This window comes from Leucopleurus acutus (assembly GCF_964270905.1).
Source record: "Leucopleurus acutus genome assembly, chromosome: 12".
Classification (NCBI taxonomy): Eukaryota; Metazoa; Chordata; class Mammalia; order Artiodactyla; family Delphinidae; genus Leucopleurus; species Leucopleurus acutus.
Genome location: NC_139154.1, coordinates 58004061 through 58029446, shown reverse-complemented (window position 1 = coordinate 58029446; position 25386 = coordinate 58004061). Strand labels below are relative to the sequence as shown.

The 25386-nt window shown below is 39.6% G+C and overlaps 1 protein-coding gene across 1 annotated transcript in view; it reads right to left on the bottom strand.

Annotated features, from left to right (window-relative positions):
* GALM (galactose mutarotase) overlaps positions 1-25386 on the bottom strand; it is a 95689-nt gene that overhangs the window by 63796 nt on the left and 6507 nt on the right. The window contains exon 3 of the mRNA XM_082851877.1: positions 5240-5328. The gene's annotated coding sequence lies outside the window, so the exon portion shown is untranslated. The remainder of the gene's footprint in view (positions 1-5239; positions 5329-25386) is intronic.

The following is a 25386-nucleotide window of genomic DNA, read 5'->3' as shown; positions in this document are numbered from 1 at the left end:
ACCAGGTCAAGGAGGAGAAGAGAGAAACTTCCAGACAGGGCAGTGATTCTCATACTTTGGTGCACATTAGAATAATCTTGGAAACTTATTTTTATTTTTTATTTTTTTGCGGTACGCAGGCCTCTCACTGTTGTGGCCTCTCCTGTTGCGGAGCACAGGCTCCGGACGCGCAGGCTCAGTGGCCCTGGCTCACGGGCCCTTTGCGGCATGTGGGATCTTCCCGGACTGGGGCACGAACCCATGTCCCCTGCACCGGCAGGCGGACTCTTAACCACTGCGCCACCAGGGAAGCCCTCGGAAACTTATTTAAAATGTAGATTCTTGGGTCTGACTCTCAGTGACTCAGTGACAGTCACTGAGAGAGGAACCTGAGTATCTGTATTTTTATTTATTTTTAAATTTTTATTTATTAATTGTTATTATTTTTGGCCACTTGGCATGCACAATCTTAGTTCCCCGATCAGGGAAAGAACCTGTGCCCCCTGTAGTGGAAGCGTAGAGTCTTAGCCCCTGGACACCGGGGGAAGTCCCTGTATTTTTAATAAACTCCCTAAATGATTCCCATGCTCGCTGAAGGTTGAAAGCCAGGGAGTGAGCATTTCCTTTAGTCTTACACCCAACCCCAAAACTATTCCTTTCTATAAGCTTGTCCAGTCAGAGCTCCAAGTCTGATTGTAGGTTACCACCTTTCCCTGACTTAAAGATGAGGAAGAATTACAATTGAGTACAAAGGACTCCCAGGTAAAGCAGATTTTTAGGATCCTGGAGATTCTGCCTCAGGTTGTAATCAGAATCTCAGCAAAAGGAATCAGAATTAACACTGGTCAGTGTCTGCTGTGTCAGGGATGTGCATGCAGTTTATCTGTGAGGAAGGTATAGCTGTTATTATTTCATGGCTGGGAAAACCGAGACTCAGAGAAGATGTGGCCAACTATGTATGGCCGGTATTCAAACTCAGGCCTGCCTGGCTCCAATACCTACCTCAGAATGGTAAGTAATTAAAAGGGAACATGCTGAGCTGGTGTGACTTAACTGTGGGCTGGAGTCGCTGCAGCCACAGTACAGAATGTCAGTCACTCCATAATCACTGCTACGGAAATGGCAGTGCTGACATGGCAGCACTGTGCTGCCAAGTAGGAAAAGCTTCGGCCTACAAATGCTACTTACTGAAAAGCTACTTTCTCAGAGCCTCCCTGGGAAATCACCAGTCCTGCTGAATGTTTTCCTGTCTTTTTGCTGAACTCAAATCCCTGTGGTAGGAGAGCCCAGCCAACGGTTCTGGAAATTGCTGGGATCATCACATCTTGGGCTGAATCTGGTTGAGTCCAGCGTGGTTGAGTCTAAGTTGTTCCTCTTCTGACAGGAGGAGTGTGCCCTGGAGAGTTCTGTGCATCTAAGTTCTGTCAGCAAGGCCAGGGCAGGCCTAGTGGGAGAGTAGCCCTTCAGTTCATGGCTGGGGTAGAAGGAGACAGGCTGAAAAAGGAAAGGTGTCACCCAAGGCTTTTTGAGTTAGCCAAGGTCAAATCCAATGGGAGCAGTGGGGAAATAAGTAGGAGAAGGAATATAAAAGTCAGCAGCCAGAATTTTTTAGTTGGTCAGAAGGAAGTAGACCAGGTGATGGGAAGTGGTTCAGGGATGAGTCACTGAATGGACAGCTTGGCCACCACACCTGGAGTGTGTCATGGGGCAGGCATAGGACCTTAGAAGAAATATGTGGATCTGGCCAGATTCTGTTCTGCTTCCATGTAGGTTCTTCTCCTTCTCAATTGGAGTCCACAGTGTGACATGACATTGATAGAAGGGGCAGGACAGGGAAATACTGGTGTCATCAGGAGAAACTGGCCAAGCGATTACCAGGGTTTGGATTCACCCATGAGCCCAGAGTCTAGTCCTCGGCCTTTCAGGCAAGAAACTCAGTCCATTTTTTTTTTTTAATTTACTTTTTCAAGTACTTTTTGGAGTTTTTTGGCTGTGCCACACGGCTTGCGGGATCTCTGTTCCCTAGCCAGGGATTGAACCCAGGCCGCGGTAGTGAAAGCCTGGAATCCTAACCAGTAGGCCACCAGGGAACTCCCTATTGAAGTACAGTTGAATTATGATGTTGTGTTAAGGAAACGCCATCTTGTTAGAGCCCCAGGATGAGTCCTGCTTAGGGCGACTAATACCAGCTACACTCTTATGAGACTGATGTATAAAATAAAAGCCCATTCTATTTCCTTAAAGGGAGGTTATCCTTTTCCACTGCCAGCCTCTAGTATTGAAGAACTAGTGATGATGAATTAATAATCAAGGACCATTTGATAAGCATGGATTGGAGCAGAAAGCTGGAGAGTTTGGGCCAGGGCTAGGCCCCCCAAAATGTACTTGCTCGTAAGTGGGAGTTGTCTCTGATGACTGGATTGCTGACGCCCCACGGATTCAGTGCCTCCCATGGTGGGTGCGGCATATAACCAGCCAATGTTTGTATTTTCGATTTGGCTTTTTTTGTGTGCTTCTGATTCAGAGTGTATAATTCAACTTGGTTGTGCAGAGAAAATGGATTTTCCTATTATTTTGTCCATAACTGATGTGGTCTTCTCTTGAGCTCCTACCTACTGGTTAGTTGTTTGTGGTGGTGATGATTAGCCAAACGTCCCAACTGGTTTAAAGCATGGTAATGCTGATAACTGAAATGAGCCCTTTACGTGTGTTAAAAGACACAGTGAGGCATTTAAAACTTTTTAAGAGTTTGTTTGAGCAAAAATGGATTGGCATAGGGCACCACCAAACTGGAAGTGGTCAGGAGCTCTCCACTAACAGGAGCCTGGAGAGACACTTTTATAGAAAGAAAGTGGAAGCAAAGTAAGGAAATTATTGATTGGATATATATATATATATATATTTTTTTTTGGCTGTTCTGTGCAGATTGTGGGATCTTAGTTCCCCAACCAGGGATTGAACCCAGGCCCTTGACAGTGACCGTGAGGAGCCCTAACCACTGGACCGCCAGGGAGTTCCTGATTGGCTGTATCTTAAAGCCCAGTTGGCTATTTGTGACTCATCCTTAGGTTTCAATTTCCTAAACTTGAGGTATTGACAGGCTTAGATTTTGGTTTGCTTACATAGGCCCCCATGGCATTAGAGCCACCTCAGTTTAATGGATTCCTTGCTGAATTAATTTAACAGGTATGTTCAGTTTCTCTTGCATTAAAAAAACAGAAAACAAATCCCCCTCCCCCCAAAAAAGCAACAACAAAAAAATCCAAACTCTCAGATAACCGCCCCTCTCCCTGCTTCTTTTTCTAACTTGTTGAGCAGGTGTTGAGAAGAGGGAGGGGTATGGCTTACGAGTACATGTCACAGCAGGAAGAGCCAGGGTCCTCGGCTGGGGGTCCCTTGCCTCCTCTGCACCCATGTTCACTTGTTTGCTATGGGCCTCATGGGTTTCCAAAGCTGCAGCCTGCTGCAATTAACACGTGGCTCTTAACAGCCTTGGCAATGCTTCCTAGGAATGCTGACCCCCCCTTCTCCCTTGCAGACTTGGCCTCCACTCAGCTTCCCCTGACTGTGAGCCTCTGCTTCAACCTCCATTGGCCTGCTGCCCTGGGGGTCCCCTGCAGCGTCTGCAGTGGGGTTTTCTTAATGACCTTTATCCTCTCTCATTAGTTCTACTGCAATATTCTCCAAATAGCCTCTATGGCCTCCTCCAATCTGTTTTTCTTTCTGAAACACCCACATAATCACGTCACTCCCTTCCTTCAAAACTTCTAAAAGCTTCCAGTTTGCTGTAGGATAAAGTTTAAACTTTAGTGTGCTTAGTCTGGTATATAAGACTGAACAATTTGACTTCAATTTGCTTTCCAGCCTCATCTCCCCTTCTCCGGCCTCCCACGCCCACTTAACACATCATGCCCTTTCATGCTTCTGAGTTTATGTATTCTTCTGTCTGGAATTTTCCTTTCTCTACATTCTTTAAGGCCTAGCTCAAATGTGTTTCTGTGAAACCACGTTTTCTTTCTCTTCATCTTTGCGTAGATCTCTATTATGGCACTTATTAGATCTTTAAGGAAGATAAAATATTTTAAATTAAACTTAAAGGCTTAAGGAAAATTTGTGTCTTCAATAAATTATATAACAATTTGAACCCAGATTAACTAAAAATGGTCTTTTCTGTGTACAACAAGCAGCCCCTGGACATTAAAGTAAACCCACTTTGACATTGACATATTTAGATAATTTTTAAATATAAAAGTCTCATAATTGGCTTGTTAAAAGTGCTTGTGGTTGCAAGTAATAGGATACTTGTTTGCAACAGCAAGTCATAGTAGGTTAACAAAAAAGAGTTTTCTTTTTCTCACATAATGAGAAATCCAGAGCTGAGCAGTCCAGCACTGGTACAGCTGCTGAGAAATGCTGACAAGGACCAAGTCTTTCTGCTCCACCTTCATTAGCTTATGGGCTTTTATTCTCATGCTTGTCCTCTCATGTCACCAGCTGGCTGTTCCATCTCCAGGCCTCATGCCTGCTTTCTAGGCAGGAAGAAGGAGGAAGAGACAAAGGAACAAAAGGGCTCTGCCAGTTGTGATTACCCCTTTTAATCTGTAAATAAAACTTCCCTGGAAATTTCATCTGAGAGAGTTCTGCTTACATTCTATTGACCAGAATGAAGTCATACAGCTGCTTCCAGCAGCAAAAATGGAAAAAGAAATATAGTCGTTGGGGGATTGGTTCCAGGACCCCTTCGGATACCAAACTGTGGATGCTCAAATCCCTTATACAAAATGGTGTAGTATTTGCACATAACCTACTCATATGCTCCCTTATACTTTAAATCCTCTCTAGATTACTTATAATACCTAATAAATGCAAATGCTATGCTAATAGCTGTACATACAATGTAAATGCTATGTAAGTAGTTGCCAGCATGTGGCAAATTCAAGTTTTGCTCTTTGGAACTTTCTAGACTCTTTTTTTGCTTTGAATATTTTCAATCTGAGGTTGGTTGAATCCATGAATGCTAAATCCATGGATAAATACAGAGGGCCAACTGTATTTTGCTCTCTAGCCCCTATAGTGGAAAAGGGTGGGAGAAGAGGACATTGTGAATGGCTTTTGGGTTGCCAATCCCTGAAGTCTATCACAGGGCTCCACTGGGTTATATTATTCATGTGATAAATTATAAAGAAGGATCTTGATGGAAGGTAGGGAGAGAAAATGGTGGAATATTAGGATATATTGAATCAAAAACCTCAGGTCTGACCTTTGTTTCCTGGCCTTAAAGCTTTGGCAAAGAGATTACTCAAATCCAAGAGACTTCTCTTTATGGCACTCTTCTCTTTCAGATTCCTCCTGCAGAACAGATTTTTAAAAAATCTTTATTGAAATAATCTGCAAACCATAAAATTCATCCATTTAAAGTGTACAATTCAATGGTGTTAGTATATTCACAGAGTTGTGCAACCACCATCCAAATCTAAGTTCAGAACCTTTTTATTATCCTAGAAAATAACCCCCTACCCAGTAGCAGTCACTCTTATCCCCACCCCTAGCCCCACAAGCCTAGGCAACCACTAATTTACTTTGAGCACACATTTTTAAAAGAGTGATTTTCTGCTGGAAAGTCAGTAGGAAGCACTACAAAAATGAGCTTTGGGGGTAGGTAATTGGATGTAAATATATCATGGAAGGCAATTCATCTGCTGTAGTAGAGTTTTCTCTGTGTGTGTGTGTGTGTGTGTGTGTGTGTGTGTGTGTGTGTGTGTGTGTGTGAAGGAACTGATGATGCAGTACTGCACCCAATGAAAGCAGAACTTTTAAGCACCTCATCTCTTTCCTCATTTTGTCCTATAGAATCATGCTGTTTTCTAAATCTTGTCTCTTATATTTCAGCCTTTCTTAAAAGTAAGTGAGATTTATAAAGACATAAATTAGATATAAAGTTACAAAACTCAAAATTCAAATGCAAAATCTCATTAGTGGGAAGCTTTTAATTAAAAAAGAGAAAAGGAAAAAAAAAAAAAAAAACCTAAGGCCTGAAGGGGCCAAACATTTGCTGATTGAAAGTGATAACTGAGCCAGGTGCCTTTCTTCTCCCCTGGTACGGGTACAGCCCCTGTACCTCTCTGTGTTATTTGCAAGAGAGAATATCTTTTATCTACTGAAATGAAAATGAGCAAATGGGCCTAAGACTCAGAGTAATTGCTTTCATTATTGTTTGCAGCATTCCCTCTAACTGTCATATCCTGCTCTACTTCATACCTGTTGTATGTATCTAGATGAGAGAGAAAACAGGAAATGAGGCAGGTACTGAGCAAACAACTATCACCAGAGAGGTCTAGAACGAGGGCTTTCTGACCAGAGGTCTGAGGAACTTTGGAAACAGAAAATTTGTGCCAGATAATATTGAGAAAAGAAAAACCGTGCCCAAACAGAAGTGAAGGAACATTTCAATGAGACAGATTTTGATATTGGGTTACGTTCCACTTAAGGTAGAGATCTTACCCCTGAAGACTGCAGATTTGAATGTTGTTCATTTGGTTTCAGATACAATCAAATTATCAAGTTTCTTTTCCTCTTAGCTACATTTTTCCTTTGCCTTTAATTACTATCACTATAGCAGGAAGTCATTTTGTACCAGTTTGCTATTAAAAATGGTGTACAGTTAAGTTAGCTTTCTGTTTATTTTTATCTTATTTTTTTGAGATTTAAATAAATCAACAGCTGCGTGGATGCTTTAATAACCAATAATTTCACCTCCGAAGAAAAGATAAATCCCTATTTTAAAATCTTTTTCCAATTTATAAAGTTCATAGGACTTCCCTGGTGGTCCAGTTGTTAAGACTCCGCACTTCCACTGCAGGGGGCATGGGTTTGATCCCTGGTTGGGGAACTAAGATCCCGCATGCCGCGTGGCACAGCCAAAAAAAAAAAAAAAAGTTCATAAATGGGAAAGTAATATTTCTGGTTTCTAGAACAGTACGATTTCTTCATAAGCACAGTTTTTAATTCTCTGCTTAAAGTTTTGAAGCATGCAAAAAAATAGAGAAAAATATAATAAACAGTCAAGTTTCAAATCTTGCTTAAGCAATAAAACTTTGCAAATACAATCGGCCCTTCTGTGTATTCTTCACCCAGTGCATTCCTCACTTTTCCCACAAAAGAAGAAAATTCATACCTGAATTTGGTTTTTACTCTCAGACATGCCTTTATAATTGTGATACATGTCCATGTAATCCTTGTTAAAAACAAGACAATAGGCCCAAAATGGAGTCACTTAAGCTAAGCCCTCAGTTTCTCAACTGAGACTTAACTACAGTTTGGCTCTCCCAGAAATGAAATCTTAAACCAGCCAATTAGGAATCAGCACTAGTTAGGTAATCTGCCTGACAGAACCCCTGTCATCTGCCTTTTTGCCAAGTACAACTTCCTTGTACCTGCTCCCTTCTACCTATAAAAGTCATTCATTTTGTACCACTCCTTGGAGCTCCTTTCTATCTGCTAGATTGGATGCTGCCTGATTCATGAATCATTGAATACAGCCAATAATATCTTTAAAATTTATTCAGTTGAATTTTGTTCTCTAACATCCTTAAACAAAATCAGGTTTTCTGCATATTTTAAACTTTTCGGAGTGAAGGAAGCACTACAATTCTGGCAGCAGCTTTGGCTTTGGGAAGGCCAGATAGCTGAATCCTGCTTCAAGATCATCTCTGGCACCCAGTTCAGGGATCAAGGCATGACCAATGATCACATGATCTTGTAGTTAACTTTATAGCTAATCGGTGCAGCTATAACAAATTACTTGAACAAGACGTGTAATTTGGATTTATTGTTAATATCTGGAAATTCCTTTTCAAATATAATTTAGCTTTCTAGATATAAGTTGGAGTGAAAAATCTCTTTGTACGCTTTTGTATGTTGAAAGTCTATCAGTCTCTGAAGTAAAAATATGTATTTATTATTGCAAGAGGAATATGCCAGAATAATTAATGATGATTATTAAAGATGTTAATTTTATATGAAAATTATTAAGAACTTTTCAATAGTTAAATAAATAGGGAAATAGATGGACATTTAATACAACTATTAAGAGTGCATTTGCTAGACTGTTGTAGGAAGAACAATAGATTTATATTGAGTCAATAAATGTAAATCCTTATGAAAATAATAATACAAGTCAGAATAATAAAGATTATATCATAATTTTAATAATTGTGCAATTATTTGTATACTGGTACAAAACATTAAATAAAATAATCTTTAAGAACTCTACTGTTGAGTTCTTAAAGGAGCGGCTGGGCCCATGAGCCATGGCCGCTGAGCCTGCGTGTCGGGAGCCTGTGCTTTGCAACGGGAGAGGCCACAAAAGTGAGAGGCCTGCATACCGCAAAAAAAAATAAATAAATAAAATAAATAAATTTAAAAAAATAAAATAAAGACTGTTACAAGAGACAAGGAAGGACACTACATAATGATCAAGGGATCTATCCAAGAAGAAGATATAACAATTATAAATATATATGCACCCAACATAGGAGCCCCTCAATACATAAGGCAAATGCTAACAACTATAAAAGAGGAAATCGACAGTAACACAATAATAGTGGGGGACTTTAATATCTCACTTACACCAATGGACAGATCATCCAGACAGAAAATTAGTAAGGAAACACAAGCTTTAAATAACACAATAGATCAGATAGATTTAATTGATATTTATAGGACATTCCATCCAAAAACAGCAGATTACACTTTCTTCTCAAGTGCACATGGAACATTCTCCAGGGTAGATCACATCTTGGGTCACAAATCAAGCCTTGGTAAATTTAAGAAAATTGAAATCATATCAAGCATCTTTTCCGACCAAAACACTACAAGATTACAAATCAATTACAGGGAAAAAAACATAAAAAACACAAACACATGGAGGCTAAACAATACTTTATTAAATAACCAAGAGATCACTGAAGAAATCAAAGAGGAAATCAAAAAATACCTAGAGACAAATGACAATGAAAACACGATGACCCAAAACCTTTGGCATGCAGCAAAAGCAGTTCTAAGAGGGAAGTTTATAGCAATACAATCCTTCCTCAAGAAACAAGAAAAATCTCAAATAATCTAACCTTCCACCTAAAGGAACTAGAGAAAGAAGAAGTTAGTAGAAAGAAACCAAACCCAAAGTTAGTAGAAGGAAAGAAATCATAAAGATCACAGCAGAAATAAATGAAATAGAAACAAAGAAAACAATAGCAAAGATCAACAAAACTAAAAGCTGGTTCTTTGAGAAGATAAACAAAATTGATAAACCTTTAGCCAGACTCATCAAGAAAAAGAGGGAGAGGACTCAAATCAACAAAATTAGAAATGAAAAAGGATAAGTTACAACAGACACCGCAGAAATACAAAGCATCCTAAGAGACTACTACAAGCAACTCTATGACAATAAAATGGACAACCTAGAAGAAATGGACAAGTTCTTAGAAAGGTATACCTTCCAAGACTGAAGCAGGAAGAAGTGGAAAATATGAACAGACCAATCACAAGCACTGAAATTGAAACTGTGATTAAAAATCTTTCAACAAACAAAAGTCCAGGACCAGATGGCTTCACAGGTGAATTCTATCAAACATTTACAGAAGAGCTAACACCCATCCTTCTCAAACTCTTACAAAAAATTGCAGACGAAGGAACACTTCCAAACTCATTCTATGGGCCACCATCACCCTGATACCAAAACCAGACAAAGATACTACAAAAAAAGAAAATTACAGACAAATATCACTGATGAATATAGATGTAAAAATCCTCAACAAAATACTAGCAAACAGAATCCAAAAACACATTAAAAGGATCATACACCATGATCAAGTGGGATTTATCCCAGGAATGCAAGAATTCTTCAATATATGCAAATCAATCAAGGTGATACACCATATTAACAAATTGAAGAATAAAAACCATACGATCATCTCAATAGATTCAGAAAAAGCTTTTGACAAAATTCAGCACCCATTTATCATAAAAACTCTCCAGAAAGTGGGCATAGAGGGAACCTACCTCAACATAATAAAGGCCATCTACGACAAACCCACAGCAAACATCATTCTCAATGGTGAAAAACTGAAAGCATTTCCTCTAAGATCAGGAAAAAGACAAGGATGTCCACTCTTGCCACTATTATTCAACATAGTTTTGGAAGTCCTAGCCATGGCAATCAGAGAAGAAAAAGAAATAAAAGGAATACAAATTGAAAAAGAAGAAGTAAAACTGTCACTGTTTGCAGATGACATGATACTACACATAGATAATCTTAAAGATGCCACCTGAAAACTACTACGCTAATCAATGAATTTAATAAAGTTGCAGGATACAAAATTAATGCACAGGGCTTCCCTGGTGGCGTGGTGGTTGAGAGTCTGCCTGTCGATGCAAGGGACACAGGTTCGTGCCCGGGTCCGGGAAGATCCCACATGCCACGGAGCGGCTGGGCCCGTGAGCCATGGCCGCTGAGCCTGCACGTCCGGAGCCTGTGCTCCGCACCGGGAGAGGCCACAACAGTGAGAGGCCCGCGTACCGCAAAAAAAAAAAAAAAAAAAATTAATGCACAGAAATCTCTTGCATTCCTATACACTAACAATGAAAGATCAGAAAGAGAAATTAAGGAAACAATCACATTTACCATTGCAACAAAAAGAATAAAATACCTAGGAATAAACCTACCTAAGGAGGTAAAAGACCTGTACTCAAAAAACTATAAGACACTGATGAAAGAAATCAAAGATGAGACAAACAGATGGAGAGATATACCATGTTCTTGGATTGGAAGAATCAATATTGTGGAAATGACTATACTACCCAAAAGAGTCTACAGATTCAATGCAATCCCTATCAAATTACCAGTGGCATTTTTTACAGAACTAGAACAAAAAATCTTAAAATTTGTATGGAGACACAAAAGACCCCAAATAGCCAAAGCAATCTTTTTTTTTAATATCTTTATTGGAGTATAATTGTTTTACAATGGTGTGTTAGTTTCTGCTTTATAACAAAGTGAATCAGCTATACATATACATATATCCCCATATCTCCTCCCTCTTGCATCTCCCTCCCACCCTCCCTATCCCACCCCTCTAGGTGGTCGCAAAGCACCAAGCTGGTCTCCCTGCGCTATGCGGCTGCTTCCCACTAGCTATCTATTTTACCCAAAGCAATCTTGAGGGAAAAAAACAGAGCTGGAGTAATCAGACTCCCTGACTTCAGACTATACTACAAAGCTACAGTAATCAAGACAATACGGTACTGGCACAAAAACAGAAATATAGATCAAAGGAACAGGATAGAAAGCCCAGAGATAAACCCGCACACCTATGGTCAACTAATCTATGACAAAAGAGGCAAGAGAATACAATGGAGAAAAGACAGCCTCTTCAATAAGTGGTGCTGGGAAAACTGTACAGCTACATGTAAAAGAATGAAATTAGAACACTTCCTGACACCCTACACAAAAAATAAACTCAAAATGGATTAAACACCGAAATATAAGGCCAGACACTATAAAACTGTTAGATGGAAACATAGGCAGAACACTCTATGACATAAATCACAGCAAGATCCTTTTTGACCCACCTCCTAGAGAAACGGAAATAAAAACAAAATAAACAAATGGGACCTAATGAAACTTAAAAGCTTCTGCACAGCAAAGGAAACGATAAACAAGACGAAAAGACAACCCTCAGAATGGTAGAAAATATTTGCAAACGAAGCAACTGACAAAGGATTAATCCCTGAAATATACAAGGTCTGGGTACATTGACAAGATTTGTTGCCTGAAAGACTTTGCTGTAGAATGACTGGGTAGTGAACTAGCCTTTACTGTCAGTGTCTGGAGGTCTCTTCTTTGGGAATGTCTACTTCCCCTATAGGAGAATCTCTGATTGGGCAAGGGTTGGGGCTAGGTATATGCTTGGTTACTGACATTCTGGGAGCAGGAAAGGGACATGCCTGGAGCTTCCATAGTTCAGTATATAGCTTCTTACATAATATACCAGTTTTCAACTCTATGACTTATCCTTGCCCTGCATGTGGCTTAGTCTCCAAGTCCAGAGCCTTTTGGGTTGATTTCTCCAGAGTTTGAACTTCCATTCTCCTGTGCAGTGGTGAGTAGAGAGGGGAATATTTATCTGGCTGCTTAGAGTTAGGATGGGGACCTAGGACTAGAGGTCCAACCATTTTCCACACATATAGTCACCAATCCCACTAATTTTAGAGTCACATCTTCATTTCTACCTTTTGTGGTACTTGCTGCCTCCAAACACTGAGACTTTCAGTTTCTAGCTCATTCACTGGAATTCCCCTCTGAGATGCTTAGATTTCACCTTCCTCTCTTCTATTAAGTTAGTTATAACTTCATTTACTTTCCATCTTCCAGTTTGTTGAACATTCTTTGTTTCTGTTTCCTTTCCAGTGTTGTTGGGGGTGGTGCCTTTTTATTGTATATTCCTTTACTTTTATTTTATTGGTGCTTGAGAGGAAGAACAGACATGTGATCACTCTGCCAAGTCTTTCTTCCTTTATCTAGTTAACTTGATTTTGAATCCCAGGAATTATGGTAGTGAGCGTTCCCGATAATTGGCTGTAGGAATAAAAACCCCAGAGAAAGGTTTTATTTATTTATTTATTTATTTGGTTGCTCCGGGTCTTACTTGCAGCACGTGGGCTCCTTAGTTGCAGGAGGTGGGCTCCTTAGTTGTGGCACACGGGCTCCCTAGTTGTGGCATGTGAACCCTTAGCTGCGGCATGCATGTGGGATCCAGTTCCCTGACCAGGGATCAAACCTGCGCCCCCTGCATTGGGAGTGCAGAGTCCTATCCGCTGCACCACCAGGGAAGTCTCCAGAGAAAGGTTTTGAGTCACTTTTTAGTGAAAGAAACCCTGTGCAAACAGGCTCAAGCAAAAGGAGAACTAATTGGCTCATGCAAGTTGGGAGGTTCAGCGGACTGAATGAACAACTTTGGTCTAAAAGAGAAATTCAGAGAAATAATCTATTATGTAGGAGGAACACAAGCTGTCTATGTTAATTAGTATAAGTAAAATAAGTTAAATTAATAAATTCAGGACAAAGTGAACATGTCAGCTAGAAGTTTTGGAAAGAGACAAAACGAGAAGAGAAATGGGTAGGAAATGCAGAATGCCTATATTTTTGTGAACACAAAAGCAAGGGCAGTGAAGAACACAGTGGAAATTGAATCTGGTGTGGTTCACTCAATTGTGATATGTGTGCTCTTTCCCCACAGTTCTGGCAATAGGACATTCTCTTTATAATAATGACAAAGACCACATGCAAATGAAGTAAATAACTAGTAAGGGCAAGTCATAGGTAGTCCAGCTAACTGAACCTTGGGGGACTATTTATTATTTTTATTTTATTTTTTTTTTTTCGGTACGCGGGCCTCTCACTGTTGTGGCCTCTCCCGTTGTGGAGCACAGGCTCTGGACGCGCAGGCTCAGCGGCCATGGCTCACGGGCCCAGCCACTCCGCGGCACATGGTATCTTCCCGGACCAGGGCACGAACCCGTGTACCCTGCATCGGCAGGCAGACTCTCAACCACTGCGCCACCAAGGGAAGCCCCCTTGGGGGACTATTTAGAGAGGAGTTTTTGGAAGTGATTTGACCACAGATAAAAGAGTAATATCATGAAAATAATTTGTTTGTAAAAAGGATTATCTAGAGGAAAATAATTTGTTTGTAAAAAGGATTATCTAGACCCTGTGGGCTTGAGAGAGAGCTTCTAGGTACTTCCAACCTGTTATTTTTCTCCCTGACTTTGATCAAAGTTAACGAAGACAACAAATCATGTGCTTGCATATTCTTATTGTCTCACCAGTTGTTTCATTGGCACCAATGCCTGAAGGAAACCCTAGGAATCCAGGACTGGGAAATAGTGGGAGTTTCTACTGCTGGTGAGCTGGGTAAATTAGTCTGGGACTGGAGGAATTGAGCCTACTGCTCCAAAGCAGATGGTAGGAGAAAAAATGAGTTAACATGGAGTTAAAACGAGTTAGGTATAACTGGATCCAGGGGCTCAAATGATGTCATCAGGGCTGTTTCCCTATCTCCTAGCTCTCCTTCTCTCTTGCAGTTTCATTCTGGGTTTCTCAAGTCCCAGTTGCTTATGCTCCCAGCTTACCAAATCCAGCAAAAAGAGCCGCCTTTCCCAGTAGCTCTGACAATAAACTCCTGAAGGTGATTCTGGTATGTTCTGCTAGGTCACCTACACATCTATGAAACAAGCAATGACACTAAGGAAATGGGGAACTCTGGTTGGCCTGGTCTGGCCACTAGTGTGCTCTTGTGATGATGATCATGTGGCCCTGAGGGAAAGTTCAGCCCCAACTAAGATACCTGGATTGGATTAGGTTCCTTACAGGAGAGAAGAGCTCTATTATAAGGGGGAGGAACCAGACTGTTAAAAACAAGATATGTCCCTTAGAGGTTCATTTGTCACTGATGGAGTAGAATCTTATCCTGTGTGCTAGCCAGTGTGGTCCCTAACAGAGATTACATCATTTGATATAAAACGTTCCAAGCTTTTAGAATAAATAGGGAATTAACTTGTTCTAAGTAATATTAAGTAAATTTTAATTTAGTGTGACAATCATAGTACCTGCAGAAATGATGCGATAGCCTCATTCTTTAGGCTTCATAAGTATGAGCTTAAAAAATTGGCAGCTGTGAACATGGAGACCATGGCAGTGGCTAACAGTGGAGGAATAATTTCAGAGTAGGGGATGTGTCCCTGTTGGCTTGACAATGCCCAGACTTCTCCAACCTAGCCTTCATCTTAATGCTCTTCTTTGGGGACTTCCCTGGTGGCGCAGTGGTTAAGAATCCTCCTACCAGGGCTTCCCTGGTGGCACAGTGGTTAGGAATCCGCCTGCCAATGCAGGGGACACGGATTCAAGCCCTGGTCTGGGAAGATCCCACATGCCGCAGAGCAACTAATCCCATGCATCACAACTACTGAGCCTGCGCTCTAGAGCCCGTAAGCCACAACTACTGAAGCCTGTGCACCTAGAGCCCGTGCTGTGCAACAAGAGAAGCCACCGCAATGAGAAGCCCGCAAACTGCAACGAAGAGTAGCCCCCACTCACCGCAGCTAGAGAAAGCCCGCACAAATAACGAAGACCCAACACAGCCAAAAAAATAAAAAAATAAAAGTAAAATAAAATAAATAAATTTATAAAAAAGAATCCTCCTGCCAATGCAGGGGACACGGGTTTGAGCCCTGGTCCGGGAAGATCCCACATGCCGCGGAGCAACTAAGCCCGTGAGCCACAACTACTGAGCCTGCGCTCTAGAGCCTGCGAGCCAAAACTACTGAAGCCCACGCTCCTAGAGCCCGTACTCTGCAACAAAGAGAAGCCACTGCGATGAGAAGCCCGCACACTGCAATGAAGAGTAGCCCTCGCTCACCTTCTCAACTAGAGAAAGTCTGCACGCAGCAACGAAGACCCAACACAGCCAAAAATTAATTAATTAATTAATGAAAACCTTGAGGATATATATAAAAAAAGCTCTTCTTTGTTTTTTTTAAAAAAATATTTATTTATTTATTTGGTCTTAGCTGTGGCAGGCGGGCTCCTTAGCTGCGGCTCCAGGACTCCTTAGTTGTGGCACGTGAATTCTTAGTTGCAGCATGCATGTGGGATCTAGTTCCCTGACCAGGGATCAAACCTGGGCCCCTTGCATTGGGAGCGTGGAGTCTTATCCATTGTGCCACCACACATTGAGGGAGTCCCTCAATGCTCTTCTTTATCAAGTTTTTAATCCAATTTTTTCCTGACTAGAAAAGAATATAATGGTTCCGTGTATGTAAATGATACCTAAAAATGGCCACCTATGAGAAAATAGAGTTTTACCTATCAGAAAATAGTCAACTTTTCTGAAATATTTATTTTATAAAGTGAGGACTGCCTAGGAAATATAAAACTGGGAAATGGCAAGGTATTTTTTTGTAAATCAGATGTAGTCTGAATGTTCTCACACCTAGTTAGCCCGTGGGAACCGAAAAAGTCACATCAACAATACATGCCCACCTGAAAGACTTCAATAACTTCTGCTCCCAAAATCTTCACCAGTTAATTCGGGAGCTGTGAGCGGGTTTCTTGCATGTGCTTAGGAACAAACCTGCTCATGTTCCTGTGGTGGCCCAATGTCCTGGTAGGAGTCCTTTGTTCAAAATCTGTTTGAAGAAGGCACCAACCCTGTTGCTGGGACCTGCCAGGTAAATTCTGCTTTTCTGCTGCAGGATCCTACATAGCACTTGCTGTACTTGCTTTGCTCCACCCATTCAGAAATGAAGACGATACCCCCAGCCCACTCTGTTCTTTATTACTTGGGTCTCAAAATAATACTGTACATGCCAAGTCTGACAAAATATCATGAGAAAGTTTCTTCAGTTTCGGATTCAGACTCTTCTTTGAGGGACCTAGTGGCTCAGGGTGGAGTAGAGGTGGAGGGGTGAGAGGCCATGCCTTCCACTCTACTCTTTCTAGATTCTTGTTCACAGTCAACTCTCTTTTCCTTTCTTCCTCAGCTTTCAAATCCCCCAAGCCTCCAGGCATAACTCTCTGAGTCAACACCCCTGTGTTTGTTTACAGATTCAAATATAGGCCCCAGAACAGGAGACGGTGTATGTCAACCATTGCCCTCTCTGACGAAGCGTAGGTCCACTGGATCACCTGCTTCTCAGATAGATTGCTTTTCAGAATAATGTCATCAAAACTTTTAAAAATAGCTTTTAATCATCTGTACTAATGGATCAGGGGACAGAATGGCTATATAAATGTTGACAATGGTTTTATTCTTTCCTAATCCTACAGTGGTAGAGTAGCCTACACTCTTCTTTGTCCTATATTCTATACTAGCTGTGTTACTCAGCACATGTTCATAACTGAAGTTCTATTTCTTGTGCTCACTTCCATTAAATGAGAGAATGAATGCTGTAAAGTATTCTGCAAATGTTAGATGCTGTAATCCCTAATACATTTTTAACAAAATCGGGCATTGTCAAAATGTTTTCAGTAACTTTCCCATTGAAGCCAAACGTACATTAAGTTCTTACTCAAATCCAGTGATGGGGATTGGTCATGAAATAATTCTGAATTCATTTTTTTCTTGTATGAAGTTTCTTTCCTTTGAAATCAGTGGCAATTCTGAATGTGGGCTAAGTCCAAGAAGCATTCTGCAGAATAAGAATCACATCCAGTACTAATGAGTCATCCTGTCCTTCTTCCTTATCTGAATCACATATCAATTTGGCTTTATGGGTTTTTAAAAAATGATTTTGTAACCATCTAAATAAAGTTTCTTTTGATGATATGCTTATAGTGGGGAGATTAAAATTATCTCTAATAATGAAATGTATAATAATCTTTAAAGATTAAAACTCCTTAGAAGAGTTTGTGAATCATAACAGTACTTAATTTTATTTTAACCCTTGTGGTTAGGGCTCCATGCTTCCACTGCAGGAGGCACGCGTTCGATCCCTGGTTGGGGAACTAAGGTCCCACATGTCGCACAGCGTGGCCAAAAAAAGAGAAAAAAAAAAGCCTTTAAAATTTTTTCCAAATTTCCTTCCAGCTTTGTCTATACGTGCATATATTTTATATAACTGTGATCACAGAATATACACTATACATGTAGTTCATCTAATGAGGATTCTCAAACACGGGTGATTCCCCCCGCCCCCCCCCCCCAGACAGTTGGGAATGTCTGGAGACATTTTTGATTGTCCCTACTAGGGGCAGGAGTGCACTACTGGCATTTTGTGGGTAGAAGCCAAGAATGCTGCTAAACATACTACAATGTATAGCCCCCTCTCAAAAAAAGAATTATCCAATCCAAAATGTCAACAGTGCCAAGATTAAGAAACCCTCATACACACACATTTGTATTATGCTTTTTTTTTGTATTACGCTTTTTTTTACGCTTTTTAAAACTTTGTTAATATATGCTTTTTTATAAAAAGATTCTTGTAATTATCCCTTATTTTATCTATTTGACAATCATAATTTATCTAATAATTTCCCCTCTCTCAGATGTAAATAATGTTATGAACACCTTCACACATACAGCTTCTAAATTAGTTTGGATTAAACTTAAATTCTCATGAGTAAAATTACTTTGATAAATGGTATTATCATTTTATTGCTCAAACTTGGTATAGGGACCTTATAAACATTAACTTGGGCAAAACACATTCATTATTAATTGCTTATTAAGAGAAATAAAGTTTGCCTTTAATTACTGTTTCTAATGCTATAACTTTGTAAGTGGGAAGTAATGGTGCTGGGGGAGGATTATGTCTGACAGTTTTAGCTTTTTGAATAGGCAATGTGATTTCAGGAGCAGAGGATATCTCTTTATCCATTTTTATGTTCCCCACTATTTTTTGAAATCTCACTTAAGTCTGTGTGTGTGTGGGGGGAAGGTAACCATGTGCCTTAGCCTCCTTTAAAACATAAATACAGGGAATTCCCTGGCGGTCAAGTGGTTAAGACTCCGCGCTTCCACTGCAGGGGGCGTGGGTTCGATCCCTGGTTGGGGAACTAAGATCCTCGTGCTTTGTGTTCCCATAAAACCATTAGCATTCATGTTGTGATTGGTTCTTATAGTTATCATTATACTTAATGATTTAAGAATTGTTGCTCTTGCTATCATACTCCGCTAGAAATATCTCCTAAGGGTGCTGGTAGAAGCCAAGATATTAAAGGTCTGGGAACAAACACATGGCTCTTTCTCTCAGCCAGCATGAAAAAGCACTCTCTAGCAAGATAATATTGGTTTTTGTTTAATTTAACAGGGACACAAGGCATTAAAAATTAATGAACTGATTGAAATTTTTTTTTTTTTTTTTGCGGTACGCGGGCCTCTCACTGTTGTGGCCTCTCCCGTTGCAGAGCACAGGCTCCAGAGGCGCAGGCTCAGCAGCCATGGCTCACGGGCCCAGCCGCTCCGCGGCAGGTGGGATCCTCCCGGACCGGGGCACGAACCCGTGTCTCCTGCATCGGCAGGCGGACTCTCAACCACTGCGCCACCAGGGAAGCCCGACTGATGAATTTTTAATAACTAGGGAATACATATACATGGCACAAAAGCTGAAAAGTATAAAAGAATGTATCAAGTTTTTCTCAAACTGGGATTTCCAGCAATCTAGTTTCCCTCTCTGGAGGGACTAACACGGATATGCTAGGTATAGGCTAGAAACTGCCATAAACAACAGGTCCCCAAATAAGGCACACAGGCAAAATAGAAGTTCATCTCTCTCATGTAACAGTCTGGAAGTACATGGGGATGGCGCTGCTCCATAAACATCATCCCAGGATCTGGTGCCTTCAGTCTTGCTATTCAGCTCTCCCTTTTAGTGTTGCACATGGTGGAAGCTAACTCAGCACCACATCTGTACTCCAGGATCAGGAAGGGAAAGAAAGGTCATGGAAATCAAACAATTTCTTTTTAAGCAAATGGTGCAGAAGTTGCACCATCATTTCTACTTATATTCCATTGGCAAGAACTTTTTTATATGGCCATGCCAACTGCAAGGGAGGCTGGGGAATGAAGTTTTTAGCTGGGTGGCTGTATGCCTAGCTGAAAATGCAGAAGAGAGCTTAATTTGTAGCTATGGGGGTCTATAAATAAGAATCCTTTCATAATGTGGCAATGGTGTCAACTGGATTATGAATCATTGAATCTGTCCCAGTAGTGAACTGTGAAGTCTGGCATGTCACAACTATATCTCTCAAAAATACCAGGAGATAAAGTAAACAGCAATCAACAGAGACTTGATGATTCAATACAGTTCATTTCTAGATTGTCTTCTTTAACCCATTCTTCTCTTTCTTATATTTGAACCTCTAAGACTGGGGCATGATAGTCTAGAGGTCACTGGCAATCCAATCTTCCTTCTCCACTACAACACCTGGCAGAGTTAATCTTTTAAAGTTGTGAAGTAGGTGAAATTTATCTCTGGTGATCTTAGCTTTCCTTGCCCTCCTTCCCTTGACATACAATACCCAAGGTGCCATGACCATTCAGAACCCCACACCATAATACATACAAGACTGCTCTCCATGTAAGGCTGTGGTTACAAAATTCTCTTCTTTGCTCACCTGACAATTACCCCCTTAGTATTCCACCTCCAGCTGGTTGATAGTATTGAGAAATGGGGGGTATAAAAGGGGTTTAAGGAGTGGTCGAAATGTTACCACTTGTGAAAAGAACTCAATTTGATTAGGTAGAACTGTTGCCTTACCTAGTTTAAAATGACTTGAGTTTGTCTTACTGTTTCCAGGACAAAACCAAAAAAAAAAACAAAAACAAAACAAAACAACCAAAAAAACCCCACAACCCTCCCAAACATATATTTATACACAAACACACATGTATCTATCTATCTGTCTATTAAGATGTCTGAATTGTACAGGTACACATTGGTATTTATGCAGAAACATTTCTAAATACCATTTTTGTAAATTTTCACTTCTTTTCACTTTGCTTTTCAAAAGCATTGCACTATGGAAACAATCAAGCAGATTGACTTTCTTCTCCCGTCCTATGGTCATTCTGGTGTCATTGGCGGAACAGCTGAAGCCATCTTAAGATTTGCTTTCAGAATGAGATAACATACTGTATTAGTACTTTCTTTTCTCACTGTACATCTTTATTACAAGATGTAAATCAACTATACGTCAATAAAAAAAAATTTATTACAACAGTTAATTTGGTGATATGTAAGTTGATTATTTCTATTTTTAGTTCTCTTAATTTGTTGAAAGAATACTTAATATTAAAAAAAAAATCTGTGACTAATAGATTCCACAAAGAGCATATATACTGGCCAATACTTGACCAAGACTCAATAATGGACATATTTATTCAAACATTTATTCAAATGCTTCCCACATCACAGCACAGGTAGAAAATATTAATATTGCACACTGATGTAAGCTGGAGCCATCTGGTCTGGAGGCTCTGCCTGCACCTGGCCTAACCTAACTGCCCCTAGTGTTGAAGGGAATCATTATCTCAGCATACTCCATTCATTGGGCAACCTGGTTGGAGAGGGCTTATAAAATGCTATTCAAAATGTGGTCTTCACATCAGCAGCATCAGCATCACCTGGGAGCTTGTTAGAAATGCAGAATCACAGGCTCTATTCCAATTTACTGAATCAGAATCTGCATTATCATAAGATTCCCAGGTGATTTATGTGCACATTAAAGTTTGAGAGTACCGATCTAGAAAATAGTGGGTAATAATACTAGATAGATGGGAGGCAAAATAGCCAATCATTAAAATGTTTTTTCCCTTGCAAGAAGTTGTGCTAAAATGGCCTGCCTGGGATCTGAGATTTGATCATACAATTTTTCTGTCATCATGGAGCTTTATATATATATAAATTATATATACATATATTACATATATGTATAATTTCAGTGTTCTATAAATGTGCAGCACAAAATGCGTGGTCTACTTAAACCAAACATTCATTTTTTTTAGGTGAGTATGGAACATAAACAGGCTTGCACCTAACAGCCATTTCATCCTCCTTCAAGCTTCAAGTATGCTTCCTGTAGGGCAGAGGACTGGTAAGCCAAAAATCACATTCTCCAGACTCTGTTGCAGCTAGTTTTATGGAAGTATGTAGGTTTCAACAAACAAACACTTTCGTGTAAGATCTGGAAGTCTGTTTCTCTGATAGGCATAGCTGTGGAGAAAATTTTTTCTTCTGTATCAGAGATAACAGAGTTCTCATTGTTCAGTCATTAGCTTTGTGAACATCAAGAAGCATGGGTGGTGCAACCATTTTGCTGGTTCAGATTACAGTTGGTAAGGTGTGACTCTGGAGCTGGCTGTGGAAGTGGCAGCTTCTTGATTCTGGTAGCTTCCAGACAGTGGCTGTGGTGCCGTAGTTCTGAAGATGTCAGGTTCTCAATGAGGAAGAGCACAGCTCTTTTGGTATCTTAGTTCTGAGGTGTGGTTTTAAGAATTGTTCCATTAATATTCTCAATTATTCTCTTCAAGTGTATTAATACTTCCTGCTAAAACTAACTGGAGTATATTCTGTTCTCTGCAACCAAACTTTGACTGATATAATCTGCTCAATATGTTTTCAAGACCACTCATTTTTCATTGATTTATTTAGCAAATATTTATTGAAGGCCTTCTCTGAACAAGTGTTGAGATACATATTAAATATATATATTTTTTCAGATGTGTAAAACAATAGTTTTAGTTCACACAAATTACATGTTGCTTTAAAAATTATATTTCCAGCAAAGTAGTTCCATCCAAATAGAGCAAAAAAATTAAAAGTTCCATTTCCAATCTAATCACCATGGATAGTTCATATGTCCTCATTGGTATAATGAAAAGATGATGGGGGGACTTCCCTGGTGGCACAGTGAATAAGACTCTGTGCTCCCAATGCAGGGGCCCAGGTTCGATCCCCGGTCAGGGAACTAGAGATCCCGCATGCATGCTGCAACTAAGAGTTCGCATGCCACAACTAAGGAGCCCAGGAGCCACAACTAAGGAGCTTGACTGCCGCAACTAAGACCCCACGCAACCAAATAAATATTAAAAAAAAAAAAGAAAGAAAAGATGATGAGAATTTAGAGACAAAAGATTAGTCTTTCCAAACTTCATCTAACAAATGGAGGCAGAAAGGACCTACCCTACCTCATAAGGTTTCTGTGAGAATCAAATGAGGCAAAGTATGTGAAACTGCTTTATACATTGTAAAAGGCTACACAGTGCTGGTTATTTATAATTAGTAATAATAGTAACTTTATCCTACAAAGTTTTCAACATTGGATGCTTATGATAGCACCTTTAAAGACACCTATTTTTGTTTGCCTAATTCTCAATTCAGTGCAAATTCTGATTTTCATATAAAGGTGTTCTTAAAGATAAATCAGAGAGTGACTACTCACTTTGGGAAAGGAATTTTCACTTTTGAAAAATATTCACAGTAGGAAATCTTTCATTAAATGTGCCTCTGTCTCACATTTAATACAATTGTTGATTTACAAATTTAAATAATACACATTTTGGTACATTCAGTGTACAAAATGAGCTATATTTGTTTAGTTGTGTGAAAAACAGAATTATATCTTACAAATGATCTCATTTCATATATGGGTAAGGAGCAAATCAAATTACAGATCAGTCTCTGAGACACCTACATAGTCATAATTTGCCATGTTCACATGCTTTATTTTATGCGCTTCTTTTTCTTGAGCTATGCGAAAGAGAAGCTTGATCTAGATCAAGAAGTGTCTAGTTAGGGCCTCCTATGTACCAGGCACTGTTTTAGGTTTTGAAGACACCAAGATGAATGAGATACAGTCATCCCCTATGTTACAGTTCAGTCCAGCACTGTCCAAAGCAGCAGCCAATTGTATATGTAGCCATAGATCACAAGTGTGGCTAGTGTGACTCAGAAAATAAATTTTACATTTTATTTAATTTAAATTAATTTAAATAGCCATGTGTGACTGTGGTCACCGTGTTGGAGAGCACAGGTCTAGGCCAAACCCAATAGCTAATTTGTGGTTACCAAAAAAATAAATAAATATAAGATGCATGGGCAAGACCCTTTTCTTCTGTCTTAAAATAAAGGTGGCCTATTAATTTTCTGGTCTTGGGGTGGGGGTGGGGAAAGTGCTGCAATGGTTTGGAAAAGTATATAGCAACAAGAGAAAGTTATACAATTCTGTTTAAAATCTGTTCTCTTTGATTAAAATATCCCCTAACATGTCTAGAATGAAAGACATTGCCAGGCCAAGAAAGCTAAAGACAACAAAGGTCAAAAAACTGAGGTCTAATTCCATCCAAAAACAACAGAATATACTTCCTTCTCAAGTGCTCATGGAACATTCTCCAGGATAAATCATATCTAGGGTCACAAAGCAAGCCTTGGTAAATTTAAGAAAATTGAAATTGTATCAAGAATCTTTTCTGACCACAACGCTATGAGACTAGATATCAGTTACAGGAAACAAACTGTAAAAAATACAAACACATGGAGGCTAAACAATATGCTACCAAATAACCAAGAGATCACTGAAGAAATCAAAGAGGAAATCAAAAAATACCTATAAACAAATGACAATGAAAACACAATGGCCCAAAACATATGGGATGCAGCAAAAGCAGTTTTAAGAGGGAAGTTTATAGCAATACAATCCTACCTCAAGAAACAAGAAAAATCTCAAATAAAAAAATCTAACATTAACACCTAAAGGAACTAGAGAAAGAAGAACAAACAAAACCCAAACTTAGTAGAAGAAAAGAAATCATAAAGATTAGAGCAGAAATAAATGAAATAGGAACAATGAAAACAATAGTAAAGATCAACAAAACTAAAAGCTGGTTCTTTGAGAAGATAAACAAAATTGATAAACCATTAGCCAGACTCATCAAGAAAAAAAGGGAGAAGACTCAAATCAACAGAATTAGAAATGAAAAAGGAGAAGCAACAAATGACACTGCAGAAATACAAAGGATCATGAGAGATTACTACAAGCAATTATATGCCAATAAAATGGACAACCTGGAAGATATGGACAATTTCTTAGAAAAGCACAACCTTCCGAGACTGCACCAGGAAGAAATAGAAAATATAAACAGACCAATCACAAGCACTGAAATTGAAACTGTGATTAAAAATCTTCCAACAAACAAAAGCTCAGGACCAGATGGATTCACAGGCAAATTCTATCAAACATTTAGAGAAGAGCTAACGCCTATCCTTCTCAAACTCTTCCAAAATATAGCAGAGGGAGGAACACTTCCAAACTCATTCTATGATGCCACCATCACCCTGATACCAAAACCAGACAAAGATGTCACAAAAAAAGAAAACTACAGGCCAATATCACTGATGAACACAGATGTGAAAATCCTCAACAAAATACTAGCAAACAGAATCCAGCAGCACATTAAAAGGACCATACACTATGATCAAGTGGGGTTTATCCCAGGAATGCAAGGATTCTCCAATATATGCATATCAATCAATGTGATAACCATATTAATAAATTGAAGGATAAAAACCATATATCATCTCAATAGGTGCAGAAAAAGCTTTTGACAAAATCCAACACCCATTTATGACAAAAACTCTCCAGAAAGTAGGCAGAGGGAACTTTCCTCAACATAATAAAGGCCATATATGACAAACCCATAGCCAACATTGTTCTTAATGGTGAAAAACTGAAACCATTTCCACTAAGATCAGGACCAAGATAAGGATGTCCACTCTCACCACTATTATTCAACACATGGTTGCCACAGCAACCAGAGAAGAAAAAGAAATAAAAGGAATCCAGAGCAGAAA